Here is a 6,465-nt window from a genome sequence, read left to right as displayed (position 1 = left end):
GTATGCCCCACTTTCATACCTACCCAAAACTCCACTTAAAAGCCTTAGTGGTAGGATATGAAAAAGGAGGCAAATATCAAATGCCTTATTGAGGTTTCATACACATTGAGCGATCGAGAGAATTATTTGAGGAACTTATATTTATTTTACAAAACTCATAAAACTTCTAGATAGATGGTTCATCAAAGAATGAATTATTGGTGATTCTGTTATAACCGTTCTATCTTGCAACCGCTTTGGAAAAGCTATACGCCCCACAAGGATCTAGGTAAAGGGTGGATAAAATACCAACTTATTTAAATTATGGAAGAATACTTTGTTATAGGCATGGCTCTTGTGAATTGTATCGGCATAATAGCAACTCCTGATCAACAACCAAGTACTTAGCTATTTGCTCGGGACGAGCAAATGTTAAGCTTGGGGGATTTATTGACGGTCACTAACGATCAAATCCGACCACCAAATAAAGTCCAAAACGGGAGATATGAACAATCTTTTGACACATATGCCTTTACTATTTACCTAGTTCCACTTGTATTGCAGAAAACATGTTTTATAGGACTCATATTCGAATACAAGTGGAAAACCTAGAAAAAGGCGCAGAACAGAAAACATAAAGTAGAAATGCACAAAGAGAATAAACAGAAAAGCCCATCTACACGCCAAGCTTGGGCTGAGCACCACCATGAGAGGGGTCTAGGCCTAGCCAAGAGCCCATAGGAGTAAGGTGGTGGCGAGCGGGGCTAGCCAGGGTGTGGCTGCACCCTAGGTGCACCCGCACCCCCACCACCACCTCTCAGGCCCATGCTTCTCTAGCGGTTGCATGCCACCATGCATAGGCGGTTCCCAGGTGTTTCCTCATTTATTAGCACCAAACCAACCACACTTCACTATATAAAGAAGAGGAGGAGCTCACCATTTGGAGCTACACCTCACCTCTCTCTACTTGTACTCTCTTAGTTTTAGTAGCATCCCATGTCCAATATAACCATAAAATTCCGTAATCCAGTTACTATGTTGCTAGGACTAGTCGAGTTTCTCACTATTCAGGAGAGACGATGATTAGAATCAGTTGTAACTAGCTGAGAAGTTATTCCTAACACAAACCCACACTTCCCCCGTCTGGGTCGTGTTGGGTCACCTTTGGTACAACTCAGGTCCATATTTCGTGGGTTCGATCAGCGCCGCACAACTAGGGACAACCAGCTGATAGGATGTTAAGGCCCGACCTACCCTTGGGCTCATGTCTAGCTCCCTGCACATCCTTACTACCATCCAAAGTGCACACTCTAATAGAACAAGGCCTAGCCTGAGTTGAGCTACTCGGCTTCGTAGTCGAAATGAGTTATCCGGCTAGCTAAGTGAGAGACATGCGTTCAATTTCAACAGAAGCGCCAACAATGGTACGGTCCTTAATAGACACAGACATGATCAACATAGCCAACCCACACTATGTGCATATAAGATCCTACCCGATCTCCACTTAGATAACATCCCATGGTTATTTTCCATGATAGCAAATATAGCCAATCATGCTCTAGTATCCACCTATATCTCGTAGGTGACAGGAAATCACCTGACTTCTACCGGTCTAAGCATGGCTAAGCATATATTCTATCCTAGACCTACACAGGGTTTAAGGTGTATATAACTGGACAAGGTAGTTCTATGCATCAAGTGTTTCCAAATCAACTCGTATAACCTAATGCATCAAACATAAAGGACTCAAGTGATATTTTATAAAAACATAGGAGGCTTAGAATGCTCCGGGGCTTGCCTTTTAGGAACGAAGTGGGTCGGTGGTTAGGGCACTCTAGAAGTTTGTTAGTGGCCGGTTCCTCTCCTTTAGGAGCTATGGTTTGGGGTGTCCCTTGATTGTCCTCCACCTCTTCTTCGAATTCTAGTAGGGTTACTCCTTTGAGCGATCCTATATGCATGAGCACGAATGAGATATCATGGATGCATAGGTACTGACATGGATGATATGATATAATGAAATGCATAATCATGAGTGTTCTTAGCAGCAAGGTATTAGGGTGATAACAAGATTAACTTCTTTCACTGAGTAGGTGCATAACTCATCTCTAGTAATTAAACAAACACATATTTAAACATTTTCTGGGCTGCAAGACAACAACCACTTGTTTTGACCATAACTAAAGTTATACACATCCAAACAATATGGTTGTGGACTTTATGAAAAGCTTATGAAATTGTATACAACTTTCTTATAATCATCTTAAGGTGATTTTAGTAGCTATCTAGGTCAAATAATTCAATCTTTTAGATCTATCCAGAGGACAAGCAAATCTGATAGCAGACTTCTAATAGCTGTTACTCTTAAACCATTAGATTTATGACCATGAAATTTTAGGACAATCAAGATGAGTAAGTTATATACAACTTCGTTATTAACAAGATTCATAGAAAAGGGCACTATCATCATGAATTTCTCAACACAATAGAAACTACTCATGCAGCCATTTAGTTGAATTATAAAGCAATAATTAACTAGCTGCCTATAACCAATTACTTCTAATCTCAACTAATAACATCAATGGATCATATGAATCACAAGCAACACAGAAAACCTCATGGTTAAGCCCAACTAATCTATTTATATTCATTTATTAATTTCCTTATATAATAAGGTGATTTAAAGGATAAATATTTTTAGTGCTCAATAAATTCTAAAACAATTATAGTAGCTTACATATGACCCCAAAAGTCTACTGTACAAAATTCATGCCAATTTGATAAGTATAACCATCTCTATAAAAATGACAAGTTACAAATACTTATTTTAGAAAAATAGTTTAGCCTAGTGAAAAGTGTCAAACAACACATTTCATATTTTTCTTACTTTCATCCTAGCATCAGAACACTGTGTAAAAATTTGCATGATCATATGTTATACATTTTTACCCCATTTATTTGTACTAGAAACTAGAAATTGTTTAAGATTAAATAGGAAGACCATATTCCAAGTATGTCTACTATTGGTTTAGTATTTTTCCTAGCTAGATCATGCCAACACAAGACCTAAAAAATTGGAATCACAATTTTTACACTTCCTTAGATCAAGATGTGCATTTTATAAGATGGAAACAATTTTGAAAGCACTTATCTAGCCTAATTTAATCCCCTAGAAAAATATCTAAAATAGTAGGTTTCATATTTTTATCAAATAGTACACTTCATGATGAATCCAACAAAATTTGGATCATCCAAATTGGACACTCCTAACTCAAGATATAAATTTTTGAAGTATGCATTCAAATTTGTGAAAATAAATAAAGAAAATCAATTTCAAATCGAGCTCAGCTGCTAGGTGCACCCGGTCCAGTGCACCCACTGTGACTGATAGCGAGGCCCGTAGGTCAATGGGTCCAACCCATTAGCGAGACAGGATCAGAGGACGGCGCTGACCGGCTAGAGCTCGCCGACGGTAGCGTCTTCACCGTCATGACCTACTCAACATCTCGCGTCGACTGGTGCCCTTGGTTGGCTCAGCGGTTCATCGGAGCTATCACACCGGCGAGCATGGTGGCTCGGTGGTGACGTGCTGTGGTGGACTCACCATCTCCGATGATGACACATTAAAGTAAGCATGGCTATGGCTTCCACGGACTCTAGCAGAGCTCTCGGGTTAGGTCTAAGCCACGACAGAGCGGTGGTGAGGTCCGACCGCGTGTATGGAGCCAGGCGGCGCCCGGTTGTGCGGCAGCGGTGCTTGCCATTCCGATAAGGGGGCTATGGATCTAGAGCTCAAGGCGACTTGATAATAGGCACCAGAGGGAACTAAGGGTGACTGGTTGGCATTGGCCGCGGCGAGCTCATGCTCGTGGCCATGGCAGGCGCGCACGGTGCGGATGTGTGTTCCATCACCAATGAGGTGGTAGCGGTTAAACAGATGGTGGATCTAGCTTCTAGGACCTACAATGAAGACCAAATGAGGGAGAGAAAGAGTGGAGATACATGGGTTATGGCTGGCCATGGGCGAGCTCATGCCCAGCGGCTCACCGTGGCCATCGTAGCGATGGTGGCACGATAATGTGGCCTTACCAGTGCTCATCTAGTGGAGCGGCACATGGTAGAGCTACGTGCGAGGTGGACTAGGTGACGGTGCGATGGTGGTGACGCACTTGGCCGGCGACAATGCGGCGTTGGCGGCGCTGCGCTTTGTTATGCTCTGGAGCCGCATGTGAGCGTGATGGAGAGGGCGAGAGAGTAAATGAGCATGTGAGAATGAGGGCGACCAAGTGCTCACCTTTGTGGCACGGCAAGGTGGGCTAAAGCCAGCATACATCTGCCATGTGGCATGCGCGGCCTGTCCACGGTTGGCCACCACGGCGCGACGATGGGTCGATTTGGGCCGACTGACGGGCCAACTTTGTGCCTAATTACCTCCTAATCCGTGGTGACTTTTTGAAAACTGTATTAGTAAAAGTTGTAGAGCTACATGAGTACTACAAGATTACTTAAAGGAGTTTTGCCTAATTCGCAATGGTTTTCAAACTACAATGCTCCAAAGTAGGCTACTTTGAAACTGAAAACCAGCCTTAGCAAAATTTCTATGTTTAAAAACAGCATTTCATTGCTAATTGTAGGCTCTATTTAACCATGCTAGGCACTAAATTAGCTCATGAGCCTTAAATAAAGTTTGTTCCCCATGTCATGGACTACAACTTTTATTAAGGGTGCACTGCCATGCAAACACTCTAAGCTATTGTTCAACTTTGGTCAAACTAGCATCATGTAAAAGGCATTTCAAAGTGAACCAACACTTAGAAGTAAAATTGGCCCATGTCATCAATACAAACATTGTTCCATTTACCATCCTAGATGTGTCTAAGGTGTTTTTGTGACCTCACAACCATCTCTTGCATTGGTCACACCTTGTCATAAGCATATGCATGTATATAATCAACATCACATGTGATAATATGTAAGAATAAGATGAAATTTCATATGCTCATGCTCATGAATGCTAGGATGATGCTTGTGCTCATGAAATGCAAGTGCCAAATGTAATGCTTAACACTAGGGTGTTCCCCCTATAGGAGAAGATTCTGTACCTCTTTGTGAAAGAAGGTGTAATAAAGTTCAGGCTTTGCATGGTCATTGTGTGTGATAGTATGTAGCCCCCGAACACTTGGGTGGGTTGGCATGGTGCACCCGAGGGTTGGAGTCACATCACAATCATCATGAACCTATAGGGTAGTTGACATCCCAAGACCATCTTTTGATTCTGTGACAAGTATTGTCGTGCACGTATAGCCCCCGAGCGGCTCACTCAGGCATCATTCGACTAGTTATTGTCGAACTTCAAATGGTGTGCTAATCGGTTAGCATAGCTATGTTGATATTGGCATCATGACCCACATGTATCTCATGGTATTCTCAAGGTCAAGATGCTTTAAGGAGTTTGTCATGTAGGACCAAGGCTTTACTCAATCTAGGGAGAGAGAGTGAAGCTTTGGTTCATAGTGAGTTTCGATCAAATTCAGGTGGTTCACCTGACTTGTTTGGGCTAGAACAATATTGCCTGGAGCAAGTTCTTGTTTAGCATAGACTGCGTGCCTTTTTATTTTTCGTCTTCCTTCGTCTTTAGTGTTTGATGTTGGTTTAAGCTTTTTAGACTGACTACCTGGGGATTATTTGACCCGAAAGAAATGTCTAGGTTGAGTCCACGCAAGGTCTTGTTAAGTCACTTATACCATTTCAAGGCCTATAAGACTTTGATTGGTGGAAGAAAAGGGGAATAGGTGTGTGGTCCATAGGATGGCCTTTGTAGTTCCACGATTGTAATAGTAGGTTAGTGTAACCTTCGATCATAACAACTATAGATGTTTATAACTAGATTAGTCTGATACAGCCTGCCCCTAAGTGGTTTGAGGATATCGTCCTCGGGGTGCTCGGGAGGTATTGATATACATTTGCATCAAATGGATATATGTGAGTTCTTACAGAATGAAGTGCCACAAGAAAAAGACATAAACCAATAAAGGTGAATTAGACATAACCGATAGTTGTTGATGATTGTCCAAATGCTTGTTGAGTTCTTACTGCCAGGCTGTGTCCTTGGGAGCAGGGGTCGCCATTGGACCCATCCTTGTGGCCCTTCACTATCTGTCTCACTTGAGGGTAGCCTCTTTATCGATGAGGGGAGATGCGTTTAGGTTCCCAACCCTAAAGAACGGACGAGTCAAGAATGATTAGATCTTTCGATGGGCAAGAACATAACAAGACGACTGGTGCCGCCGCATAGTTATGCGTGTAGGCTGGCTCATAGAGCCTTCGACCTTGCTTGACTTTAGGGGTGCTGCCGGGTGATTCTGCTTGATGACCTATAGCCTAATGGGGGTTCCCTTCTTGTCAAGGGAGGGACAATAGCCCCCTCTTACCCACGGTCATGGTCCACCAGATGCGAGTGTGTAGCTTGAGTTGGGAGTATCCTAAAGT

Source organism: Miscanthus floridulus, chromosome 16 (genome assembly GCF_019320115.1).
Source record: "Miscanthus floridulus cultivar M001 chromosome 16, ASM1932011v1, whole genome shotgun sequence".
Classification (NCBI taxonomy): domain Eukaryota; kingdom Viridiplantae; phylum Streptophyta; class Magnoliopsida; order Poales; family Poaceae; genus Miscanthus; species Miscanthus floridulus.
The sequence above is the reverse complement of the archived record's forward strand: the minus strand, read 5'-3'. Positions refer to the sequence as shown.